The sequence below is a fragment of the Chamaea fasciata genome, unplaced genomic scaffold (genome assembly GCF_029207755.1).
Source record: "Chamaea fasciata isolate MVZ Bird 193981 ecotype frontalis unplaced genomic scaffold, bChaFas1.0.hap1 SCAF_12, whole genome shotgun sequence".
NCBI classification, from domain to species: Eukaryota; Metazoa; Chordata; class Aves; order Passeriformes; family Sylviidae; genus Chamaea; species Chamaea fasciata.
This window is the reverse complement of record NW_027094097.1, coordinates 23,478,158-23,490,878: the sequence shown is the minus strand read 5'-3', so window position 1 is coordinate 23,490,878 and position 12,721 is coordinate 23,478,158. Positions and strand designations below refer to the sequence as shown.

Here is a 12,721-nt window from a genome sequence, read left to right as displayed (position 1 = left end):
ACAACATGCAACAACCCTCCGGCCAGTGACCCCAGGAAGCCTCGGCTTGGACCTGGCAGCTGCAGTAAGGATAACTTTACTGACTACCCAACCGGCAAAGATACCAACGGGAATAAAAGGACCTATAATAATAAAAGGACAAGCCATGGGAGCCCTGTTATTGGGTCGCTCATCTGCTACAGTGATGGGACTGTTTGTTTTATCCTGGAGTAATAGACGCTGGTTATACAGGGGAGATCTGTATCATGGCACACACTAATACTACCCCAATTCAAATTGAAAAAAGACAACGTATAGCTCAGCTAGTACCTTTGCCACAAATTACCAAGGCTTTACCTCCACACCATGCTCAATCAAGAGGTGACCAAGGCTTTGGCTCCTCTGGAGGACTTACCCTGCTAACTATGAGCCTACATGATTGGCCAAGGCGTACGGTATCCATAGAATACCAAGGGGAGCAGAAAAAACTTGAAGGTCTTTTGCATACCGGTGCGGACACTAGCATAATTGCTCCGGAATATTGGCCGCAACATTGGCCACTGCAGTCAAGTACATCCACAGTTACAGGGGTCAGTGGATTGACTTTGGCACAAAAATCGCCATTACTATTGGTAAAGCTGGATAAAAAATTGGCGCAAACTGTGTTCTCAATTGTTGCTTTGCCTCCCACTGTGCAGTGTCTTATTGGCCGTGATGTCCTAGCCCAGCTGGGAGTGATGTTGACCAACGAGCACCCTTTACCATGATGGCCATTGCTTGAACTTTCCCAATCCCACTTACTTGGACTTCAACTGAACCAGTATGGATTAAGCAGTGGCCTTTAAAATGGGAAAGCCTAGAGCAAGCCCATTTGCTGGTGCGTGAACAATATGAAAAAGGACATTTACAATTGTCAACAAGCCCTTGGAATACACCTATTTTTGTCATCAAAAAGAAATCTGGTAAATACAGACTGCTACATGATTTGAAGGCCGTCAGCCAGCAAATGGAGCCTATGGGAGCATTACAACCGGGACTACCATATCCAGCTATGATACCAAGGGAATGTGTTGTATGAATATTTCTGACCATTCCACATCAATTCACGCTTAATTGGCAGAGCGTGGTCAGCTTACAAATAACTTACGAGTAAAACAGGGTTAGGTTTGGATGGCTGGCTAAAATCATTGGGTTTGGGTGCATGGTTATGTTCTATTGTCAAATTTGCTACAATAGTTGGTATAGTTATATTTTTTTTAGCTATATTGATTTTACCATGTTGTTGTTTGTGCTTACAAAAAATGATGCAAAGGATGGTGGATACTGCATTTAATACCACCCTTCTTGTCCAACAGAAAAACAAGGGAAGTGTGGAGAGTGTGATTGATAACTGGCTAGCTGCAAAAGGCCACGTAGACATAAGAGAGCTTTGCTGAGCACACAGGCACTCTCATGAGAACCAGCAAGGCAGCAAGGTTCGCATGTCCTTGAGCACAGCTGGGATACGATAACAAGACCTTGTAGCTGAAAGATATGAGGGAGAAGCACGGTAAAACAAAATCTTACTCAAACTATGTAACCACAAAGAAATGTAGAAAGAGGCGTAGCTGACTTTTAGTTTGAGCACCAATCCTGAGCTTAACTTTTGCAATATGCATGAGCTTATTAGTGTTATTATAAAAGTATTGTGTGAATTAACAATAAACAAGATTTGCCGATCACTCATATTGAGTGCCACATTTGTCCCGCCACGGATTTCCCACAAATAGTAAAAATACAATTTCAGTCTTTTACTCTGTTGGGAAGGTTGGATGCCCTTAAACTTCATTAATACAATGATATAATTTTAAATACTGCTATATATTACATGTTTCTACAAAGGAGAAAGAAAATGAGGCTGAATTTGACCAAGAGAAGCAATAACTGATTCTCTCTTTTGACATCAGGGAGTAGGGGGAAAGAGATCGTTTGGACTTTCTGAAATCAATACTGAATATCTGTAGATATTAAAGGTTAGGGTCAATAGAGCATTACCTTAAACATTTGGATTTTTGAGAATTTTATGGACTAAATATAAATAATATTAAGCCTCTGAGAAAATTCTCAGGCAATTCAGGGCATTAACTTGATGCCAGAAAAATGAGAGAGTTCAGCTGAGGATGGATTGTCTCTCCTTCTCCTGACTTTTGGCAGGTGAAATTTTTCAGTATTTAGAAACTTAAAAGGACAGAAACAATATTTCTATTATTTTTGCTTTTAGATAAATACAAATTATATTAAGCAACATGTAGTTTTTTGAATCATTCTAGTTTGAGGGTGATTCTTATTACATGATATCCTGCCAGGATTTCCTTTTTAAAATTTATTTTATTTTTTTATTATCATTATTATTTTTTATTTTTTAAATAATGAATTTATGTTTACCAATAGGTTTTTCTTCCTTGCTTCTGTTTTTTATTTATCATGAATAGGCCATGGCAGTAAATCAACATCTGCTCTGCTGCCTCTGCAGAGTCATTTTCTATTTCCATCTTCCAGAATTCCCAAGGAAACATCCCAGCAGTTGTACCTGATTTCTTGGGATGCTGCCCCAGTTTGTGACATGTCTTTCTGGTTTGGGACAATCCCCAGGGGGGTGGTTCCTGATTTCAGGGCTTCATTTCCATGGTCACTGCTGGAAAACCACCTCCATCCACTCCTCCCTACCCAGGAACACTGAATTACCCTTCCCAAGGATAACACAGCCTGTGGAGGAGGTTTTCTCTGGAAGCATCCAGGGGGTTTCAGTGGAAGTGTGATCCTGAATGGATGAAACTGGAGGGTTTCACCCCCCAGCTGTCAGATATTGCCTCATACTGGTGCTCAGTGCACTTCCATGGTAAATAAATTGGGAAGAAACAGGAAAGCTGTTCCACCATATGTTTTTGAAATGGAATCAAAAGGAAAATATCAACTCTAATACAGAAAAATCTATGCTTTTTTTTTTTCTCCTGAGCAAAATAGGAAAGTGATTGATAAATGTTTGACCTCAGTTTCTTTTAAAGTTTTTTTGAGTTCAGAGCTTTTGTGAAAATTGACAGCAACTCACTAATTGTATTTACTTTCACTTTTCTTCTTGCCTGGAAGCAACCTTCCTTTTCAAGTTCACCATTCAGAGAAGAGTTCTCCATTGAAAACAAGCTCATCTGCTCAGAATTAGATGCATATGACAGCCATGGGATCCAAGGGAAGGCATCAGCTGTCCTGTCTTAGCACCAGAATTCTTAGTTTGATGCTTACAAGGACTTTTAAATTCATTACTCTTCAATAATGTCTCTGCAAAAGAGACAGATAATCCTTAATGAAAAGGGTTTTCCTTAGGATAAGTTAGTCTAAGGTATTGAGCTTCTACTAAATGAAATATCTGGTTTGAATTGCTTTTATCTCCTGAGAAGGCTGATTTGATTTCCTTTCTCAAGTGGAACTTCACTGTTGCTTGCTCTTTACTCCAAACATACACAAGGTATTAGTTTAACTGCTTCTTTATACTCAGACATAATCTCTTCATTTTGCTAGCATGTTCACTTTTCCAAGCTGGATTAAAACATGCACATGAAAAAGAACAAAAAAGACTCCTTTAGACATTTACGTAAAAGCATAAAGAGGGAACTCCTAATGACCTGGTCTAGGGATGGTGCCCTTGCCCATGGGGTTGGAATGAGATGGTCTCTAGGGTCCCTTCCACCCCCAAATATTCTGTAATTTTATGATTTTATGTTATATGTTCACTGAAAGGAAAATGTTCCAATAGATTTCACATAATTATGTTTTTACCCCATAGCTTTTCAGTTTGTTCTCCTGAATGAGACTGATTTCTAAGCATTAGCAACACATTAATATTTTTACAGTACACAAGATAAATACCTTAAATATTATTAAAAGAATCTATCAATTGACAAATCTATAGAGAAGAAAAAGAGTTTTCTGTTAATAAAGCTGTGATAATTCTGTACACGGTAAAATAGAAACACAGTAATTTCCTTGGATAGCCAGACTGTTGCTTGCATTTTCTCCTTGCAGCGTTCAAGTGCTAATGCTGCATTTGCCTGATGAAACGATGGCTGAAGCAATCAATTCCTGTGAGTAAAATTCAGCTTACGATTTATCATGGAAATCTATCAAAAGTGCTATAGACAGTCACAACTGAACGTAAGGTTCACAAAATTATTTAAATTATTGATGGGATACTATTTTCACTGTAAGGAATGGAATATCTTGAGGATTTAAGTAAGATTGAATTTACTCATTCCAGAACCAGGCATATCTTTTGATTAGTTTTCACTTTATCTAAACTGGAGTTAAATACAATTTGGGATTAAAAAATTCATAGAGAAGCATGGGGACATGGCTCTATAAAGTTCCTGTAGCTCTGATGGAGTGTAAATATAGTAATAATGGTTTTTTAATATTGAACTCATGAGTTTTGGGCTGGATAAGCAAATATTGATTTAGCAGTTGCAGAGGAATTCAAATACTGGGTCTCGGTCACAATTTCACTTTTATTCCATGGATCTGTTATTGATAGACAGTGGAAAAGTTAATCCTTCATTTTAATGTGGTTAAGATGAAATGTGGGATGGAGCAGGAATACTTACCCAGGATGAATTCAAAATTGTCTGCAAAAGCAAAGTTTCCTGAAAAAAATATCAATTTTTTTAGCCTATTTCTTTCAAAATATACAGGATGTGACAAATTTCTACCAAACTACTGCAGATTTCCAAAGCAACCCTATTAAACTACAAAAATATTTTTTTTGGAACAATGATATATTGTTGGAATTGGATGGTCATCAAAGTCTCTTCCAATCCAAACTATTTTATGACCATAAAACCAAAACCAAAGTCCAGATCTATGGTGTTTGAAGGGTCTGTTGGCTTCAATGGCTCCCCCATTAAGCTCATCCTCAGCAATCTCCAACTCTTCCTGGCAGTGTTTTGTGTTTTTGTGGTTATGTTTGAGGAACATAAATATTATTTAGGTTACTTGTCTCTAGACTATATGGAATTTAAGAACTAATGGAAATAAAGTTGCAACTTCCCTGACATTTGTTAAAGTACTTTCAATAGTAGATTTAATGAATTGGTTGAATATTTTTTCATTAAATGAAGTCTCATTTGAAGGCAGGAGGGAGGGAGAAGCAGTAAAGCAGATTTTAAGAACCAGAGCCCTCAGCTGAAGGCAGAATGGATGATGGGAGCTCCTCTTCCTTTTCTCTGCAAAGAAAATTTGTGACCCATTACAAACGGTGAACTGAACTAACCTTACAACTTTAACTTGACAGAGGTTAGCGGTGCTGACAAAGACACTTGAATATGAGAGGAGATTTTAAAATCTTTTCTAAGCTTTGCCTTGACTATGCCAAGGTGTAGAACTGGCTATTCCAGCCATTTTGCAGTTTTCCCCAGCCACCTCCAGCAGGAGTTTGAGCTCAGGGGCTGGATCCTGTCTAGAGGCAGACAATGAAAAGAGGCAGTTAACAGGCACTCAAGAGATGTCAGTTAGCAGGGAGATACTCACTGCATTCCTCCAAATCTGATTAACTCCCAGCCCAGTGCTGCTCTGACCATCAATGACTCCACAAGGAATGTCCATACCGAGCAGCCCAGGCAAGTCTTGCTAATATGCACAATATTTTGGATATTCAAGGCAGATGAAACAACAGTGCTCTTGAATATATACCAGCTATTAGAGGATTGAAATAATGTTTGGTTACTGCCCATTATTTGTTTAATTTCATGTTCATTTTCAGAAATCATCTTAGTTGTAAGTGAAACAAAGGAATGGAAAAGGTGCTGGGAAGTTACCAACTGCCAATAAAAGAGATGTTTCCACAGAAATAGCCCTTCAGCATTGAAGTAGTTTATTAACTGAGTCATATCACCTTAATTTCATGGGCATCATATATTTCCATTTATGACTGTGTTTCTGACCTCTCTGCTACATTTCAGTGTCACCTCAAATGTTCCCATTGTGACTTCTGTGGTCATCTTTAGTGGATTCAATAACATTCCTACCAAGGAGCAGGAGCTCTGCCTGCTTAGGAGACAGGACATTCCTTGGCAAACAGCTAGGCCATGACTAAATTCTGCCCTCAAAATCCTATTATCTTAAAATTACTCTTTAAATGTAAGTGAGGGCTTACAAGACAGAAACACTTTACACTTTTGTGTTTGCCTGAAATGAAATAATACAGCTCAGCCTACTAAAAAGCTGATGTATTCATTGCATATAAATGTTTCAAATAGGGAGCAATAAAATCTCAGTCTAAAATTAGAAAGAAATGGAAATTTTTACTTCAATTATATAGACTGTTTTGCCGACTTCTGAAATTTTGAAGCATTTCTTATGGATATGGAAAGAAAGAGATTTAAATATAAATTGATTCTAGGTAACTCTTTCAAGGAATGATCCAGGTGACAAATTGTGTGGTTTTTGCTGTATAATTCCATAAAACACTCCAGCCAAAGACTGAAAACAGTATAAGAAGTTTCATCCTAAACGTTCAAAGTTGAATAGATGTGAAAAAATTCAAATCCAAGGGTTTGGGTATGAATGTTAAAGACTCTTGATACCTCGTGAGGTTATGAGAAGGAGATAAATTCTGTGTCTATCTAAGGCACAAAGCGATGGAAAGCAACAGGAAGTGAGTTATTTTTTCCAATGATAATAAAAACTCTTGCAGGAAAATGCTTTATATAAATGAATTAACAAGAATACATGCCTACATTCTTATTGAAGAACATCACAGTAATGATCACGGTAATTTCTTTTTCTGTACCATAATTACTTTTTGAAATTAAATATTCCACCTTGATGTTTAGGTTTGATCAGAAGCTGCTTTTCCTATTTGAGCCCTTTGGAATGAGAAGATTCCTGTCATTTTTTGTTGTTTAGTAACACTTGAAACACATGGAGTAGATTTAATTTTTGCCCAGGCTATGGGCAACCTGTCATCCTTCAAAATGATTCCGTGAAGAATCCCAACTATCCCATAATAAAAGCCTGTTTCTTCTTCTGCTTCTGTGTTCTGTATGTTTAAAGTGTTTCTAAAAGTGAAAGGAAAATGAAGAATCTGTAGTTCCTAAATTCAAGTTGAGTGCCTGATGCTAAAACTCATGTGGATCAATATCTTATCTTTAACCAGATATTTACCAATTTTGGAAGTAAAATAGCAAGAAGATTTTTTTTCTATAATCTCTTATGCTTTAATGACTGTTATAAGGAATTATCTTGACATGTCAGTAGGAAGGGATAGAAAAATGGAGGATGATCAGTGGAACTAAAATGAATTCTCTGGAAAAAAAATTACAGTCATTTACAAGAAGCAGTTACACACATCTGTAAAATAACTCCACTTTGAGTAGTGCTTGTGCACAGCAGAGCAAAATCTGACAGCTGAGATAGGTTCAAAAGAAATAGTGTTCTTTGTAATATTGTTTTTTGAACTGTGAAAGAAAAGCACGTGTCTATGGCTACTCTTTTGCTCTGAAACATTATTGTAGCTGCTGGTTCTGTTTTGAACTTATAAAAGGTTTCCTGTCAGCTGAAAAACCATATCTATGTCATGAAGAAACACCTGGAGAAAAAGTATAATATTCCAGCTGCTGCTTGTGAATGAAGTCAGGGACACTCCCAGCTCAACAATGTCCCTCTCTCTGCACATGAGATGCCCACAGTGTGCTGGAAAACAATCTCCATTTCCAATAAACACCCAGGGGACAGACATATCTGTCAAAAGGTCCTACAGCAGCTTCCCACCCCAGGGTTACTGTTAGGATGATTAGACTATTTCTGTGGCTGCAGAGATATGGAATCTTGGTGTCAGAAGGCTTTGAAATCACCCTGTATGCCCAGCCCATACCCCATGACACAACACTCCACAACACATCCTGGAGAGGGGAGCAAGCACTGTCATGGAAGATTATTTGAAAAATGCATTTGATGCAAAACTTTTGCCCACCAACAACTGGAGTAGCTACCGGCCACATCCCTGTCTGCTTTTAGCAGCCTGTGGGCTTGGTAATTCTTGTGAGTGAAGTCATGGCATGAATGGAAAATCTATGCTTCTGATTCTGTCATGGTTTTTCTCCTCTTTGAGCAAATTTGCTAATTTTCTGAACTGACAGTGAAATAAAACCCCTGCCTTCCTGCTACCAAAGTATCTCAGCTTGTCTCCAGCAAAATAAATCAAAACAGTCAGTCAGCCACTGGACTGCATTCAAAATGTTTTGATTAAAGTTAAAAGATGGAGTTAATTATAACAGTAAATAAAATTAAAATAGTTCTAAGGATACTCATTTATTATATGACAACTGGAGTAAGAGCAAGTGTAGATCATGTTGCAAGAGGGAAAAGTAAATATTTATGTGTTTATGTGTAAGGTGCTATGAAAGTTCTGAATGTAAGAGGCTTTAAAACTCAGTAAGTGGGAACATGAAATCTGATAATTTTGCTTTACCACACTTAAAATAAATCAACAAAAGAAAAATGTTATCACGTAGTGGTAAGTGTTCATGCTAGTTCAGCTAGTTCCAAAAATAAAGGTAACACTGTAGATTCAGAATATCTCATTTCCCTCAACATTATGATATCATTGAGTTCAGCTATAAAAGGAAAGTTTCCATAGCATGGTGGTGTATTAAAATAAGATATCAGTTGGTGCAGGATGCATGGACAAAAAGCAGACACATCCTAACATTTGTTTTATCTTGCACATTTTATTCTCTCCTTTTATTGTGAGAAAAAACCCTTTAAAACTTAGACCCACTTAGCAGGTGCCTAGGAGGGAGTCCTGAATGCACTCCCTTCAGGAAAGGGAATTAAATAACTCAAGGCAATTTGTTCAATACAGCTTTACTCCTCTGATTTACCATCTTCTACTCCAGGCCCCCAAAGTTCCAGGGAGATAAAGGAGTAGGGATGGTACCAGGGGTTTGTGAAACTTTTGCATTCCCATTTCCACTGAAGGAGGGTCAGTACCTGCCCCAGGAGAAGCTGTCGTGCTGGGAAGGGTGTCCAGCCAAGCAGCACTGGGAGAAGGGCATACCAGGGCTTTGGTGGGAAATGTGCACAGGGACCCTTTGCACAGGGACCTTCCTCCCCCTCTGGGCAGCTGAGGCGCCAGGGCTGCTTTAATTCCAGCAAGCACCAGCAAGCTCTGGTGTGTGCAATATTTTTGGGGAAATGCTTCTCCAGTCTGGTAGGAAAAGGGAGTTAAGGGAGCAGCTCAGTATGAGTGCTCGTTAGTGCAAGAGAATCAGCTCCAACCTGACTTCACTCCCTGTCAGTGCTTAAAATCCACTCTTATCAACCACATCACTGAATTTGACAGCCCAGCTCAGCTGGGCCTGGTCCTGACTTGGTGACCTCAGTGCTGCTTTGTTTCCAATAATTTATATAAAATCTGTTCATTGACAGCATCACTCCTGTGGTTCATGTTCAGCTTCTTCTTAAGCAAATTACTAAATCCCACTCTTTAAAGGGAAAAGCAAAAGTCATTAATGAAAGTTACATATGCTGTGAACAACACATTTTATTTTTCAGTATATCTGACTTTGATTTTTCATTAAAAAGTCTTAGGCTCTTGAGAAAATTAGTAAAGAAGGGACAAAACTGAAAGCTGCCTCTAGGTACCTTTTCATTATTTGCACAGGTATAAATAGAATTTATTCAAGAGTGGTTAAATTAAAGAAATCCAGATTTCTGGTGTATCATTCTATAGATGTTAACAATGAGCTCAGAATCTGGGGAGTTAATTACAAAAAAGAGAACAAATTCTATTAGCATGACAACTTATTCAGTGCTAGAAGTATTTTAACTAATCCAAAGTGCAGGAGGAGAACCCCACAATTTTGAAAACTAGCATAGGATAGAAAGCTATTCAACAAAAAACATATGGTAGAGAATTTCCCTTTGTTGCTTTCACTTTGTTGCATGGGTATAAAAAAAAAGATCTCTTAATAGCTAAGGAAAATCAGCTCTTGGTTCATTTTAATTTGTATATTTTTAAAACCTAAAATCAACTAGTTATCATAAACATTTTTATATTCCAACTATGAGAGGCAGACTAATTTTTAATATTCTGGACTTATTCACTATATAATTTTTTTGATCTCCAGTTGATCTACAAAAGTGCTACTAATAACCAGCATTATTTACATTATAGTTGCATTAAAAATTGCATAAAATTGGCTCTCATTTGTGCCAGCTATGGGATAAAGTATCTGGGATACATCTCACACTGGGAGAAATATCCCCCCTTGCAATAAGGCTCATACTTTAAAATGTCCATTAATAAAAATAAGATCTTGAGTGTAGCTCACAGCTATTCTGTCACAGTGATCCAGTTCTTTTTCTCGAAACCATAGGTGCCAGGAATTGTCCTTCATTCCCAGCTTTCTTCTTACAGGAGGAAGAGTTCTGTGGTTTGTTAATCTGTGCCTCCTCACGCTGGAGTTTCATGCTCCAGGAGATGTGTGACTTTGCAGGCTAGCTGATGCCATCTGCTGGGGTCTGCCTAAATAACGGAATTGATTCACCAGATTTTTCCAGGGAAGTCACTCTATTTTAGTTTAAGCCAGTTTAAATAAACATATTTGTTCTCTGGCTTTCAGTTTCTGAGGCAAAGTGTTCATGAAAGACAACAGCTTTACTCACAAGTCTCAGTTGAATGGCTTTGGTTTTTTGTGTTGCACTGCTCATTAAACAAATTTTCAGATCCCTAAAAATTGCTAGCAGGAGCAGCAGAGTCCAAAGGTTTTGAATACAAGTTATAGTTACTGAGATTATTGAAATACTTACTTAAAGAAACTGTATCTTATACATTCAGGTTTAAATGTGTGATTTTTAGTTGTTGCCATCCATAAAATATTCCATAAATGTGTGTGTATATGTATATAAGCACTTGTTTAACTGTAGCAGCAAGGAATGGATGGTGAGATGCTGCTACTCTCCCCAAAAAGCATCTCTCCTCAAGCAGCAGCTCAGGTGGGCACACAAGCAGTCACTCAAGTCAACACACACACACCACAGATAGCTCAGCGAAGACAGACAGGAAGGGTCTCCTGTATAGAGTTCCAGCGAGGCTTATTAGTCCAGTGATGAAGGATTCCAGTGTCAAAAGATGAGAAATCAATGGAGTGCTTAGGGTTAAGTATGGGGTCAGAGGCCAATGGTCTGCGGGCATAGGGGCAGTACAAGGGCAGGGCAAAGGGCAATGACATATAGGGAACATGAGGGTGGACAATCAGTGATACCACAACCAATGGGGAAACACGGAAAAGAGAAATCTAGAACTAGGGATATATATGAACAATAGAGGTGGGCAAGGCCAACGGGCCAGTGGGAAAAGCAAAAGTGAGTTAATTAACATAGTGCTGCAGAGGACCATGGGGGAAACCTTTTTGTCACACTCTAAGCAGTGAGGCATTCTCAAAGCCTATGGTAGATTCTTCCAGGGCATTGCCCTAGCAGTTCCCCTGACAGGCTCAGGAGCCTCTACATTTAACTGGGCTATGCTCTGCCAGGCATAACAAGACACAGCTGTAACATGGTTCCATGACCTGCTGGACTTTCTCAGGAGTTTCAAGTTAAATATTTAATAATAGAAATTTGCTGTGTAGAGCTATTAGAGGGAAGTGTTTGGGCTCTGTTGCTTTAAAAGAGATAATCTTCCCCAAAGTGGAGGAATTGCCATGGGCAGTTCTAGGGGAAGTAAATCCTACCTGGTAATCTCACTACCCCTGACTCCTCTGGAGCAGCAGGTGCCAGATGGGAATTAAAGCACAGAATGAGTCAGAGTGTGAAGTGACATTGTCTAGAAGTTCCCAAAGAGCCTGAAGCACAGATCCCTTCCACTGGATGGGTGTGATGGTGTTTTATTTTTCTTCTTTCATTTATTCAGTTGTCTTTGCTACACTAACTGAGCCAAAACACTAGCAATGGAAACAGAAAAGCTGTTGTTAGAAAACCAAAGTACAGGAAGTGAGACAGGATGTAAAGTTTCCTTCCCAAATCAAGTGATTTCTGAAAAAACACGTGCAGGCCTTTGTGTTGGTCAGAGTATAACAGAAATGTACAGAGCAATGAAAAGAAAAAAAGACTTAATATTTGTTAATGTTGCTACTTTTTCATGAAGATGTGTTGAGAATCACCCCACTCAATGACTTGGCACTTTGGCAGTGTTTATGTAGGGGAGGAGGGAGAAGAGTTGTAAAAATCCCTTTTGAATGTATTCCCGTATTTACTTAATGAGGTCTCCACCAGCCAATGAAACATGGAATTACTCCAGATGGAGCTGATGTCTCCTAGATGTCCTGGAGGCAGCACTGCTGATAGCCCACAGCAACATTGGGGTGTTTCAGGTGATGCCTGGTGTGCCCTTGGGCTGGTACCAGAGCAGGAGGCCATGGTATGCTCAGCACAGGTGGATTTGGGAATAACCCCACTCATAAGAGTTACCTTGGTTTGCTGTTGTTTAGACACGGCTCTGTTCCTTCTGTAAACCAGCATATATGATTTCTTTCAGATATCTCCCTTAAATAAGCTTTAACTAAGTCCCATGAAGCAACTGGAAATTCCTAATGCCTACCCCAGCCCTGTCCCCTCTGGTAGCCTGCACTGATGAAAATTACTTAGATTAGTGCAATTTGCTGAAACACTACCAGGGTGAAATTCCTCTAATGGCTGCAACAAGAGACTCTTG

The 12,721-nt window shown here is 38.8% G+C and overlaps 1 pseudogene; it reads left to right on the top strand.

Annotated features, from left to right (window-relative positions):
* The first annotated feature begins 781 nt into the window (after positions 1-781).
* The window catches only part of LOC136295686 (uncharacterized), a 53,935-nt pseudogene continuing 41,995 nt past the window's right edge, over positions 782-12,721 (top strand).